Here is a 15,646-nt window from a genome sequence, read left to right as displayed (position 1 = left end):
GTTGCATGTAAAAAACATCAAAATAAAGAAATGTTAGAAATAGTAGCAGATATGTTAGATTAAAAACAATAAAAGAAAAATTTGAGCAACTTTCTCTTCCAGTAATATCCACTGATCTAGAATAAGGAAAAATCCTCAGGCAAAAACTTATTTAATTAAGAGCATGAGAAGAAATCTATTGAGATAGCTAAATTCATCATAAAGTAATGAAATATTCAAAGAGCTGAGATAATAATAGGGAAAACAAGAAACATTTGAGACTTTTTCAATGATTTACATAAGAATTAAGCATAAAGATGACGCTCCCTTGCCCTAGCTCAGCTGGTTAGAGCATCATCCCCATACACCAAGTTTGTGGGTTCAATTCTCCATGAGAGCACATGTAAGAGTCGACCAATAAATGCATAAATAAGGGGAACGACAAATTGATGTCTCTCTCTCTCTCTCTCTCTCTCTCTCTCTCTCTCTCTCTCTCTCTTTCCTCTATCTCTAAAACCACTTAAAATTTTTTTAAAAAGGAAAAAAAAAGAGAATGGAGACATGCTAATAATAAACTGAAAACCACTCAAATTAATTAAATATTTGGAACCTCAAAAAAAGTAATTCAAGCCAACATAAACACTTATTCAATAGTCTAATTTTATTATCCTAAGTTTCCATTATATCAGGGATAAGTTCAAAACTAGTGCTCTATCACCCAAAATTTAAAGTTAATTGTCTTGGCAAAGAGCCATATTTCTTAAAAGATTGTCACAACTGAATATGCACAAGATATGCACTTCAATGGAATGAATAACATAAAAGGAGCTTTTGTTCAATACACACTCTCAACAGGCAAGGCTATTAAAAGACAAAGAAAAAAGTCACTTAAATGATCGTATCCTTACAGGCAAAGAATGTGGATATTGCTCCTGAAAGAAGTGTTTGTTCTCACTTTATTTTTTATTTTCTATAGACATTGATGAAAGAAGGCTCACAGATGTGAGAAATCTTCCTCAGAAAAATGTGTTCTATATATATTTGAGACACATAACTGCAAACATCCAATAGCACATCCACAATTAACTAAATATATATATATATATATATATATATATATATATATATATATATATATATATATATATATATATATATATATAAATTTTGGAAAGGAAAAAGAAATTGAATATATTCAATAAAGAATTAGTTACGAACTTCCTCTGCTTCATTCATACATCATCAGGAGTAAATGTAACAGATTGGAAAGACATCAGAATGAGTAACAATAATACTTGTATAAATCATAGCCAACATCAGCTGCTAATTGTGTGAGAGCAGTTGTCTCTTCAGTAAATTGCACATCACAGCAAAAAGTGATCTCTTGCAGCTTTCATGTAGTTTTCATCATGTGCAGTGTAATGCTGTAAACCTTGAATAACACCATGTAACCCATACACAGTGCCACTAGTGATGCTAGAGGTGCTCCCAAGAAGCAGAGAAAAGCTATGACATTACAAGAAAAAGCTGAATTTCTTGATATGTACCATAGGTTGAGGTAGGCAGCTGCACTAGCCCACCATTGTGAGATAGATGAACCCAGCATAATAACTATTGTATAAAAGGAAAGGAAATTCGTGAAGCTTCCATTGCAGCTTCATCAGCAGGCATGAAAAGCTTGCACTTTTTGAGAAGTACCTTTTTATCTCATATTGAAAATGAGCCTTTTATGTGGGTGTTAGATTGCTATGAGAAAGACATACCTATAGATTCTAATATAAGCTAAGTCACTACCTGACAACTTAAAGCAAAAGGAAGGTGGAAGATCTTAAGTGCAGATTTTAATGCCAGCAAAGGATGGTTTGATAATTTTAGAAAGAGGTTGGGCTTGAAAATGTCAAAATAACAAAAACAGCCTCTACCAGCTAAGAGAAGATGACAAGTTTCCAGACATCATTAAGAAAATCATTCAGGAGAAAGGAAATGTGCAGACAAAAGTGCCCAATTCTGGAAAAAATAATGCCACAAAGAACATTTATTAGTAAGTAAGAGAAATACAAGGATTTAAGGCAGGGAGGGATAGGTTAACTCTGTTATGTGCAAATATAGTTGGGTTCATGATCAGGACTGTCCTTATCTACATAGCTGCTAACCCCTGGGTCTTAAAGAGAAAATATAAACACCAGCTGCCAGTCTTTTGCTTGTCCAACAAGAAGGCTTAGATTAGAACCTTTTTTTTTCTGGATTGGTTCAATTAATACTTTGTCCCTGATGTAGGAAGTACCTTGCCAATAAGGGATTGCCTTTTGAAGTTCTCTTGATATTGGACAATGCCCCTGCCCACCAGGAACCCCATCATGTAAGACATCAAATTGCCCCAAACACACAGTATCTCACTCAGCCTCTAGATCATGGGATCATAAGGACCTAAAGGCTCATTACACATGGTGTTCTATGGAAAGGATTGCCAACAGTATGGAAGGGAAACCTGACAGAGGGAACATCATGAAAATCTGTAAGAATACAGGGATAGAAAATGGTAGCTGAATAGGCAGCAGCATTGTGCACCTCCTCCTAGCCAGGACAGAAAAGCAACTAATTCTAAGAGCATCCACCCTGAATTAACAAATTAGACACAGCTGAGGAGACAGTTTTCAATAAGGAAGGGCAGAGGATGCCTAGAGAATGCTGCTTTCCAGCCATAACCCATGGAACCACCACTGAGTATGGGCAGTGAGTGGCGCAGGACCTCCCAGCAGGATCCCGGACATCTGCAGGGAGCACGTGCCACCAGAGTGAGCTCCCACACCAGGCCTCCTCACAAGCCTGCTGGGATCCAGTGTCCTATGGTCTGGCCCCAAGACCCCACAGTGAGTGCAAGCCAGGGTGAATCCTGTGTCTCATCCCTGCCCTGGACCCCAGAACTGTGCTGCTAGCCTGACCTGGAGCCCCCCATTAACCATTCTATCCCGGTTCCTAGGACAGTCTTGCTGGAGCCATCTGGAGCAACCTAATGTGCACCTCACTCCAGGTGACAGGAGAGCACCAAGGACTGAGCAACCCAGGGCAACCCACCTCCACACAACACTGAGGAGGTGTAAACTGGAACAACCTAGCATGTGTCTCACTCCAAGCTACAAGAAAGTGAGGACTCTGTGACCAAGAGCAACCCGCACCCACTCCACCCTGAGCCCAGGGTCTTGCTGCCAGGGCAACCTGGAGTAACCCAGCACACACCCCACTCAGGCCACAGGGGAGCTATGACTTCAACCCAGAGCAACCCACACCTGCTTCCCCTTGGCCCCTGGAACAGTCCTGCAGGGGCTACCCAGAGCAACCCAGCACATGTTTCACTCTGGGCCACAGGAGAGCACTGCCAGGGAGACCCAGAGTAAGCTGGTGTGTGCAGTCAGGGTTCACAGGACTGAGCTGCAAGTGCACTACCAGAGGGACCTAGGGTACCATCCTGCCATGGGTGCTAGGACTTCACAGGGAATTGCATGCAAGAGAGCTCTGGGCCCAGTCACACACCAGAGGAACCGTGCATGGGCTCCCACCATCCCAAGCACCTGAAGAAGACAACTGAGGGACCAGATCCATAGAAGGGGATACAACTCAGAGCTATGAGACTCAAGGCAGACCCAGCCTCTGGGCTAATGATTTCTGAACCATTTCCCTTATAGGGTCTTCAACTTCTCAAAGCCCAAGCAGAGTGCCCAGGGCCAGAAAGAGACAGAAAATGGGGAGACAAAGAAACAACCCCCTAAGGAACAAAAAAGGACTCACCAGAAAGGGCACTAAATGAAATGGAGGCATGCAATATGTCAGGAAAAAAATCAAAGGAAGGGCCATACAGTTCATAAACCAGAAGGATGAGAAAATTAGCAACTTATGTGAGAATCAAGAGGAAATAAAAAATTATATAGCTACAATAAAAAACACAATGGAAGGTTTCAAGAGTAAACCAGAAGAAGTGGAGGACTGAATTAGTGAGTTAGAAGTTAGGGCTGCACAATTTCAATAGCTAAGATTTAGAAACAGCCTAAGTGCCCATCAGTAGATGAGTGGTTTAAAAAACGATGGTACATCTACACAATGGAATACTAAGCTGACATAAAAAAGAAGGAATTCTTACCATTTGCAACAGCATGGATGGACATGGAGAACATTATGCTAAGTGAAATAAGCCAGTCAATGAATGAAAAATACCACATGATCTCACTCATGTATGGATAATAAAGACCATTATAAACTGATGAACAAAACTAGATCCAGAGGCAGATAAGCATCGAACCTACTGTCAAACACAAAGGGCTTGTATGCATGCATATAGGCATAACCAATGATCATAGACACTGGGGTTAGGGAGGTGAGGTTATGTGCTGGGGGGTGGGGTGGCCAGGGAGAGATTAATGGGGGCAAAAGGATACATATGCAATACTATATGCAATACTTTAAACAATATAGAATTTTAAAAAAAGAAAGTCTGAAAGGATCTCATTAGTGAAGATGCCCTCCTTGTTATAGTAAAAGCTGTGAAAGCCGTGAAGCTCAAAACAATAATTTTATTCTGGAGAAAACCATGTCCAGATGTTGTTAATGACTTGATAGGATTTATGACATAGCCAAGAAGAAAATCATGAAATAGATTGTGAATATAGAAAAAAAGATGGTGGGTGAGGTTTTCAAGATATGGATGTTCAGGAAATTCAAAAGCTAATAGACACCAAACCAGAGGAATTAACAGAAGATAGACTTGGAGGTGTGTACTTCCAAACCAGTGCCAGTCAGTGAGGAAGAAGATGTTGATGTGGTGCCAGAAAAGAAACTGATATTAGACAATCTGGCAGAAGGGTTCCAATAAATCAAGACTTCTTGACTTTGTCTTTACTACACAGAAATTTCTATGATATAGGCTCTGAAACTAAAGCAAACAGTGGAAGAAGAACTGGTCCCATAGAAAAGCATTTTAAGAGAAAGAAAAAGCAAAAAGTCATATAGATGTATTTCAGTAAGCTTACACTGAGTGTGCTTTCCTCTCCTTCTACCTCCTCCACACTTGCCACTTAGTGAATAATACATTATCATGACTTTCAGTTAATAAACTTATATGTTGTATATGTGTGTGCATTGATGTGAAAATCTAATAACTGTACAGCAAGATTGTATGAGATATTTTTGTGTCATTATCATCATAACCTAAGTATTCATTGTGTAGAACATTTTGTGGAAGAATTGTATGAATTGAATAGTCTTACATAGCTTAAGATTTTCAATATTTAATATAAAATTAATAATGCGTTAGTTTTCTGTTTTATAACTAAACTAGAGGCCCAGTGCATGAAATCCCTCAATCTGGCAGTTGGACACCCTTCTCATAATCTGGGACCACTGGCTCCTAACCACTCACCAGCCTGCCTGCCTGATCACCCCTAACCTCACTGCCTGTCTGCCTGATCGCCCCTAACTGCCTCTGCCTGCCTGCCTGATTGAGCCCCCAACTACCTCTGCCTGCCTGATCACACCTAACTGCCCTCCTTGCCGGCCTGATCTGGCCCCAATTGCCCTCCCCTGCCATCCTGATCGCCCCCCAACTGCCCTCCTCTGCTGGCCAATTTGGTTCTGATTGGTCAGTTTCTATGCCAGTCAGTGTCTGTGGGCCTATCAACGGGGCCTGATCAGAAAGGCGGGGCTGCTGATCAGCAGCCCCGGCGGAGGCCTGGAAATAAATGAAGGCACAGCTGTTGGGTAGGCCAGGAAAGAAAGAGAGGCAAGTTCTCATCAAAGGCTGCCACAGAGGCTACAGGTCAGACCCTGCCTCTCTCTCTGCAGGCCTCTCTCCAGGCCTGATCTGCAGCCCCCTAGGCTTCCAGTCTGGTCGAGCCATCGGTCTTTATGACCCTGGCTCTTTATTATAGAGATGAATAGCTTAAAGTGAAAAACATTAAACAGCATCAATTCAAAATTATTATAATGAAACCACAAATTCAAAGAATTGCATTACCATACAGTATGCCTCTCTCATAATTGGAGAAACTGCATATCTGCTTATCCTCACAGGTCAGTGGGTTTTTTAAGTGTAAGGGGAAAAGGGGGTCAAATACATGGTGAAAGAGGATGATTTGACTTTGGGTGATGGGCACACAATGCAATATACAGATCATATATCATAGAAATATATTCTTAAAACCTATTACCCAATGTCACCAAAATAAATTTAATTTAAAAAAGTAACAATGTTTCTGATACTTTATTATTAATATGATTGTAATGTTGTATACATAAAAATGTTATAATGATTCATTCATTATTGTTTAGGCTACTATGAAGCAGTTGTATTGATTACACTACACTATCATAAAGCAATCATATTGCTGCTTCTTCATTATCGGCACATGAATCATTGTACCTGTAAATAAATATAAATTTATTTTTTACATTATTTTTTCATTTTTTATATCTAGTGTTAGTAATACATATAATATTTACAGTTTTTGTATGAAATAAGACAGTTTTAATGTAGGTACTGACAATATATCTCATAAACAAAGAAATAAAAACTTTATGGTATTGATAAGCACAGTACAGTACTATAAATATATTTTCTCTTCCTTAACCTTTCCTTAATAACATTTTCTTTTCTCTAACCTACTTTGTTTAAAAAAACAATATGAAAAAAAAGCATGCAATACAGGTAACATAGAAAGCATGTATTGACTGTTTATGTTATCTTTAAATCAACAGTAAGCTATTAGTAGTTCAGCTTTTGGGGAGTAAAAGTTGTATGTGGATTTTCAACTGTGTGTGGGGGATCAGCACCCGTAATCTACACATTGTTGAAGGGTCAACTGTAGTCACTAACATACCAAGTTATTAATAATTTAAGTCAAAGCAATTCTGTTACTATTTCTGAATAGAATGCTGTCTCCCTTTTGTAACTCTCAACCACAAAAAAAATCCATTTATCACTTATATTTCAGGTCTATGTGACAGTATCCTGAACATTCTTTCTAATAATCACAGTTTCCTTTGCTCTTTCTTCTAAAATGTATGTCACTTATTATTGGTGGGATTCAACATAGCATCTAACATTTGATGCTTTGTTTAGCAACTTTTATATACCATCGTTAGATTATAAACTCATGGAGGGAAACAGCACATTTTGTTTTGTGTGTAGTACCTTCTGAAGTGCTACAGACTTGATACATAATTGTTGAGCAAATTATAACAGTGCTTTTAGTCAGCTGTTTAAGATGCCAGAAAAGGAGCCCATTGTGATACTGAATTAGAAACATACACAAAAGATTGAGCTGCTTCTGCAGATAAGAGGCTCTAGAGCTCCCATAGGGACCAGGTTCTTTGAAGGCAAGAAAAGCCCATTATCAGAAAAACAGGGCTTTATCCAAAGTGTATGCACTTAGCTATGAGACAATTTTACACTGTTGCAATTTGTGGATTCATTATTAAAATTTTGAATTGATGCTGTTTAATGTTTTTCACTTTACCTTGAAGCTATTTATTTAGTTCATATTAATTTCTTAAGCCTCAGAGTTCATTAGAAAATACAAATGTGAAAGATTGATTTTGTTTCCCTTAATGATTTAAAAATCTACAAAATGTAGACATAATAGAAAAGCAACATTTAAAAATATACCTGCTTGGTGCATATTAATTAGCAAAACAAACAAAATAAATGGCCTCTAGAGTTAAAAACCTCATCATAGAAATTATATGATGTACATAAAATAATTGTTTTAGACCACTAGTACTTAAATTCACAGGTCAGTAGATAACTTCTTACTGAAAACCTTCAAATAAAGTTTCCTTTTGAGCAATACATTAAATAATTGGAAGAGAGGACGAATGCAACTTTTTGCCAAGTGCAATCCACAGTTTTGCAGTATTTACAATAATAATTTGTAAAAGAAAATTACTTCCTGGGAAAAAGTTGAAATTATTTGTATATGGGGATTTTCATTTTAAAACACATTAACAGACTGATGCATGATACAATTGTTTATATAAAAGCTTTTCTCATTGATCAGAAACTGTATTATGTTCTTTTTTGTTTTTGTTAAACATGCTGCAAAGGCAGTCTATTGTAAAGGTTTCATGTTTTAGTGTCAGCATTTTTGTAAGTTTCACCATGCTTGTTTTCTAATGTGGTTAGGTGGTTGTAAATAAAATGCATTGAAGCAGATACAATCAAATAACGCCAATGCAGAGCAACTGGAAAGAGTCTATAATAATAGCAGTATGATTCTTTGAAAAGGGAGAGATAGAAATGCATTGCATTTGAATTATCAATACCAAAGCAGTACCAAAAGCATCTGAAATATCATAATGAACAGCCTGTGTGCAGAGACTCATTTCCCAATTTCATGAATCGGCTTCATTTATTCCTCCAAATAAGCAGAATGTACTTTTGGAAAAGCAATGCAATACTTAATTCATTTTGACAGAATCTGTAATAGTGCATTCTGGTGACATGCATATTCAAATGGCTGTGGCACCCAGTGAAACAGAGCCTAATTATCTTATTAAAGGATCCTAGAAGGCTGTGTTTATTTACCAGTGTGAGGTGTGAATGTGGGGGGAAAAAGGAAAGTTATTTGGAGGAGGTTATGGAATGTGCAGTTTAACATCACTATAAAAAGAAAATGTGTGTGGCAGCCAGGTTTAGAAATCAATGTGTTGTCCTTTTATAAAATGGAGTTATACTACATTTTAAACTATTTTTTATTTATTTTTTCATTTTAATGATTTTTTTTGTGCATGTAAAAAAGTAATCACTTCAATTCCTATTTAAATGTTATTTTAAATTATATTTTCAGCAATAACTTTATAAAGACATTTTTCAATGTGATAATGTAGTTCACCAGCAACAAAATGCCTTACTGAAATAAAAATCATACTAATATATATTTTCTATGGCTAGAATCTTTTGTAGCTTTATCCTTTATATATTCTAGAATATGTTTAAAGGTAGAACCCTGGGAACTGCAAAAGTAATGCGAAGTGGCTCTATGTGTGGCCTAAAGATTTTCTAGAAGAAATAATTTTTAGGTGATAACAATTGGTAAGATTTTAGTAAGTAGTAAGTGATAGTGTAAATGTTTTATATCACTCCTATGTATCAACCACTTATATACATTATCCCCCACACTTACTTTTTAAATGTTGGTTCTACTTTCTTTTCTTTTTCTTAAAACTATTGTGTCAACATTTTCTTCTTTATTATAATTATTTGTCGGTGCCTCACCATGCTTGTTTCAAGCCTACAACTTTACTCAGCTCATTGGGACAATGTTGGAAAGTCTTTAATGAGCATTATAAAACCTGGGATGGACTTCTGTGTTCTGGGGTGTCCTAGGATATCCTTACTTTTCCCCCCACAAATGACATGAACCCTACATTTACAGACACCCTCATTTGGAGTTAATGCCTCTGTCTTTCTTATGTGTTTATTTTCATTATGTTCTTATAGTTTAAACACAGTGGCTTCCAAATAATTGTGGTTTTGTTTTGTTTTGTTTTGTTTTGTTTTGTTATTATTGTTGTTATTTGCTTTCCCTGCTTAATTATGAGGTACTTGAGCTCAAGAAACATTTTAAATTTATGTTTACCCCTACTCAGTTAGTAATGAGCAGTTAGTGCACATTCCCTACATATTTGTGAAATAAATTAATGAATAGGGGGGGTGAAGGTATTTCTGCATTTTTAGTATATCACTATAAGTTTTAGATTTACCTCTTAGCTTTTGGTGCCTTTTGTTCTGTACCTCTATTCCCCATTCCTTTAGATACCCAAGAGAATATTTGCTAACCCAAAGTTACAAACTTCTTGAAATTTACTCTTCTTGTAAAATATGTAGCTGCTTTCGATTTTTTAAAAATGGAGGGGGGGGGCATCTGTAATAGTGTCAACAATAAAATAAAGTTAAAATTGTAGTTATAAAAAGCATGTTATATGTAAAATACACTGAATATCTCCTAAAAGTCAGTATATTTCAGGAAGAAAAAAAGTTTACTTTAGAAATGTGAAATATTAAATTTCAGAATGAGGTGAATATAATAAATGTATAGTACATCCTCTTGAAAACAAAAGCTTAGATGGAAAGGTAGTCAGGTCTTAAACAGTCTAAACTATTAAACTACTTTAAAAGTCTGAACTACTAAAATTTGATGTGCAGTTGGAAGATGCTGGAATAATTTTTTTTGCATATCTAGGTTATCTTTGCCTTTTGTTCATCAGATGCAGTTATTAAATACTTTTAGAAAATAAGCATAACAGTAATGGACTAAAAACTGTAGTGCATCTATAGAATGGAATACTATGCAGCTATAAAAAAGAAAGAACTCTTACTATTTGCAACAGCATGGATGGACCTACAGAGCATTATGCTAAGTGAAATAAGCCAGCCAGAAAAAGATATCTCACTTATATGTGGAATCTAATAAACAACATAAACTGATGAACAAAAATAGATCCAAAGACATAGAAACATCGAACAGACTGTCAAACCTCAGAGGGAAGGCAGGGGAGAGTGAAGGGGGGAAGAGATCAACCAATGAACTCATATGTGTATATGCATAACCCATAGACACAGACAATAGGGTGGTGAAGGTTTGGGGGATGGAGGAGAGGGCAATGGGGGGGGGGGAGGGACATAGGTAATACTCTCAACAATAAAGATTTATTTTAAAATAAATTGGAAAAAAACAAAAAAAAGATAAATTTTAAAAATAAATAAAAATTACAAAAATAAACATGGATATAAAGTAATTTAGCACAGTTTGGATAGATTTTCAAGAAATAAGTGTTTTTGAATATTTAATTCATGGAAGCTTTTTGTACTTAACTTGATTTGCTATTTTTAGAAGACAGAAACTTAAGGGGAAAAAAGGCAGTGGCGGGTCCTGCTCTGGTAGCTTAGTTGGTAAGATTGTCATTCAGATATGCCCAGGTTGTGAGTTCAATCTCTGGTCAGGGCACATGTAAGAAGCAACCAGTGAATGCATAAATAAGAAGAACGACAACCAATGTTTCTCTCTCTCACTTCCTCGTTCAAAAAAATAATAAAGTTTTTAAAGGAAAAAATATAATTTAAGATACCATAATATTATCTGGAGTCTGAGTTAACAAAAAGGGGGGGGGGGAGCTTTGTCCCTTTTATATTATTCTGTCAAATTAACAGCCCTTTTTTCTCCACATATGTATTAAGGATATTAAAAAATAGTAACTATTTCACAGCTTTCCATTATATAAAAAAGATAATTTATATAAAGAAAATATTTTACACAATGTCTGACAATATAAACACTCAATGACCAAAACCAACTATTTGATTCATGGATAGATAGGTAGATAGATAGATAGATAGATAAATAGATAGATAGAGATATAGAGATATAGATAGATAGATAGATAGATAGATAGATAGATAGATAGATAGATATAGATATAGATATACAGATATAGATATAGCTACACTAATAAAATAGATAGATAGATAAATAGATAGATAGAGATATAGAGATATAGATAGATAGATAGATAGATAGATAGATAGATAGATATAGATATAGATATACAGATATAGATATAGCTACACTAATAAAAGAGAAACATGTGAATTAACTATCACTCCGTCACTCCGTAACACCCAACAGCCAATCAGGAGCAAATGTGCAAATAACCCAACTAAGATGGCGGTGGCCATGGAACTGGAGTGAGCAGGAGGCTTGGGTTGCCCCCAGCGATGGAGGAAGCCAAGCTTCCCACCTGCCCTGGCTGGCCCCGGGCTCCACTAAAGGCTACAAAGTTTCAATTATAGAAGACAAATAAATCCCAGATACCTGCTTCCAGCCTGCCCCGGCCTCTGCTCAAGGAGGCATTAAAAAAAAAAAGACGAAAAAAAGGAGAGGCTGGGAGCTTGGGTCACCAGGGGGGTGTGGCCAGCCTGAAAACGGCCCTCAACCCCTCACCCAGGCTGGCCACATTCCCATGGGGTGAGAGTCCCTGCTGGGGGGCTTGGCCAGCCTGAAAACAGTCATCAGCCCCTCTCCCAGGCTGGCCAGGCACCCCAGTGGGGACCCTCACCCTGAAGGGGGTGTGGCCAGCCTGAAAAAGGCCCTCAGCCCCTCACCCAGGCTGGCCAGGCACCCCAGTGGGACCCCCACCCTAATCCGGGACACCCTTCAGGTCAAACCAGCCAGCCCCCACCTGTGCACCAGATCTCCATCTATACTAATAAAAGGGTAATATGCTAATTAGACTGGGAGACCTTCCAGACATTCTTCTGGACAAAGCCATGGTGGCGGTACTGAGGTAGAGGTGGTTAGAGGCCAAGAGGGGAGGGCAGTTGTGGGTGATCAGGCCAGGATGGGACGGCAGTTGTGGGTGATCAGGCTGATGGGGGGCGGGGCCATTGGGGGTAAGCAGACCAGTAGGGGGGCCAGTTGGGTATGAGCAGGCCATATGTGGGGGTCATTTGGAGGTGATCAGGAAAGCAGGGAGACAATTTGGAGTGAGCAGGCCAACAGGGGGGCAGTTGGGGGCAAGCAGGCCAGTGGGAAGGGCAGTAGGGGGCAAGCAGGCCGGCATGGGGGGGCAATTGGGAGCGAGCACACTGGCACGGGGGCAGTTGGGGGTGATTAGGCTGGCGAGGGGGCATTTGGGGGCAAGCAGGCTGGAGGTGTAGGGCAGTCAGGGGTGAGCAGGCCTGCAGGCAGAGTGGTTAGGGGCAATCAGGCAGGTAGGCAGACAGGTGAGTGGTTAGGAGCCAGCAGTCCCAGATTGTGAGAGGGATCCCTGTAAACTGGCAGTAGGACATCCTTTGAGTGGTCCCAGATTAGAGAGGGTGCAGGCTGGGCTGAGGGACACACACACACACACACACACACACACACACCCATGCATGAATTTCGTGCACCGGGCCACAAGTGTGTATATATATATATATATATATATATATATATATATATATAACCATTAAACATCACTGAAAAATACAAATGGAAACATAATATTGTTCACCACCGTTCAATACAGCTGAATGTTACTTTATATATAAATATGGGCTTCTAAGCTGACTTCAGGACATATAAAATATTTTATATAGTTATTAATATATTGATAATTTATAAATCAGTTTTAAGTTCACAAAGATGTGTCAAATTCCATTTCAATCTTTATGAAGTATAATTTATAATTGACTATATAACAAACCTATTAATATGTAAGAAATAGCAAAACTCAATTCAAGTATGCACATTCATGCACATATGTACTATTAATGTAGATTATTCTTTCTCACTTATTACAATGTAAAAGAAACATTCTCAAAATAAAAATGCAAAAATTTGGGTCTTTATTCTCATTTAATTTTATCATTTGGTGAATTTACATTTAAATTATAGGAATTACATTTTTCATAAAAAGTGGGAGAGTGAATTCATGTAATTACTTTCTAATATCTATAATGTCTCAGTTTGGTTTGATTCCCATGTACATTAACAAGCATATTTTTGTTGAATGTGAGGTGTGTAAAAGTGATTCATTACATTAGTCCTTTGCCCTTTTTCTTCCATAGAAAATGCAAAAACAAACACACACATACACATACACATTTCCTGAAATTTTATACTTCTATGCAGTCTTGATTTATTGATATCCCACATTTAATTTAATAATTAACTTTGACAAGTCCACTTGCTTGATCACTGAATGATGTGAAACAGTTATCTAGGGCAACATTATTTTCTAACCTTGAAGTAGATTTCCATGTACTATAAAATTAAAAATGCTGAACATGACTGTATATGATATATAATAATACAGATTAGAATCAGTGACAACTGTAACTGGAATAAAACAGAATCTGTAGAAATTGTCTGGATAACTGAAAAAAAATTGAAATTCTTCCAAGAGCAGATGGCTTGTGAGGAATGGTAATGTTCACTTTAGACCCTAAGAGCAAAAAGAGGTAAGATAGGTATTGTACATAAGACTTATCAAAAAAGAAAAGCAGCATGTGAACAATTCAATCCTACGTTATATACTATACTAGGGGCCCAGTGCACGAATTTGTGCACCTTGAAAAGAACTGTGGGCTGTGAGGTTGTGGTAGGCACAGGGGCAGGTCTTGGCCCATCCTCCATGCCACCCCCCGCCAGCCTCTCCCTCCATGGCCCCGGGTCCCCTGTCTGCCGGCAGCCCCGCTCCTTCTGCCGCAGCTCCCACACACTGACGCCGCCCACCCCGCTCAAACCTGCTGACAGCGTGGAGAAATTGGGCCAGCACCAGCAGCAGGTGTGAGCAGTGGCTGCTGTCCTGATCACCATTCAGGAGCAGGGGAGGTGGGGAAGCCATCAGGGGGTGACCAGGGCCTGCAGCTGCCACTCACACCTGCTGATGGCGCCGAGTGATTGGGACTGGTGCCAGGCACCAGCAGCAGGTGCAAGCAGTAGCTTTGGTGCTGACTGAGGGTGCAAGCGGGGCCGGCGCTGGCAGCGGGTGTAAGTGCCTAGCAGGACCGTGGCACGCAGGAGCAATAAATTTTCAGTAACCACCAGAGGCTTGCCCCGATGACAGCAAACAGTGCCCGCCTTGGTCTGACACCTCCGCTTATCTGCTCCACCATCTCACCTCAGCCAACACCCACCATGTTCTGCACACGCGCCCTGGTGGTCAGCGCACATCATAGGGACCGGTTGTTCAGTTGTTCTTCTGTTCCACCATTTGGTCTATTTGCATGTTAGCCTTTTATTATATAGGATATTTTAAGAGCTAACAAATAGAGTACTTTATATGGCAGATATCATTCTAAGCACTTTACATGGAAGATCTTTTTCTTTTTTTAATCCTTCCCTGAAGATATTTTTCCATTGATTTTTAGAGAGAGTGGAAGAAAGAGGGAAAGACAGAGAGAAACATCAATGTTAGAGAAACATATCAATTGGTTGCTTCCTGCACACCCTGACCAGGAGCCTGCAACTGAGGTACATGCCCTTGACCGGAATCAAAACCAGGATCCACTAAGCCAAACAGGCTAGGGCTGGAAGATCTTTTTGAATCACCATAATCACCTAAGAAGATAAGTGCTTTTTAGAATCACTCAATATTTTATAAAAAAGTAAGATGCAATATGTACTTGAAATTCTGTCTTAGTTGTTCATGTGCACACATGTACACAAACCCAGTTGCTCTGACCTCACACAAGAGAAAGTAATCACAAAGGTTAAAGGAATCATTGGTTTGTGACAATTACCAACAATGCCAATTGTGCATCAATCTGAGTACTAGTAGGAAATAAAGAGAAAAATTCTATAAATCCCAGAATTATTACTCTAAATAATTTTACTTAAATGCCCAGTGCCTGATAAGTAAAAAATGATCTAAGTTCAATGTTATGCACCATTTCACAAGTAATACACATTTCTCCAGTTAATTGACCAAATTTAGTCAAACAGAATGAAGTTGACAATTCTCTGGGCATTAGTTAAATTTTTCACTCTAAAATTTAGCTTCTAATAAAAAAATGATGAAAACTTAATTTCTAACCTGGCCTAGAGTATAATCTACATTAAAAGGTTTGTTCATTTTTAGTTACAGCATGAACACAGCAACCTAATTGTTAATATCTGAATATTTAGCATCATTCAAA

This window comes from Myotis myotis, unplaced genomic scaffold, assembly GCF_014108235.1.
Source record: "Myotis myotis isolate mMyoMyo1 unplaced genomic scaffold, mMyoMyo1.p scaffold_m19_p_3, whole genome shotgun sequence".
NCBI lineage: Eukaryota > Metazoa > Chordata > Mammalia > Chiroptera > Vespertilionidae > Myotis > Myotis myotis.
The sequence above is the reverse complement of the archived record's forward strand: the minus strand, read 5'-3'. Positions refer to the sequence as shown.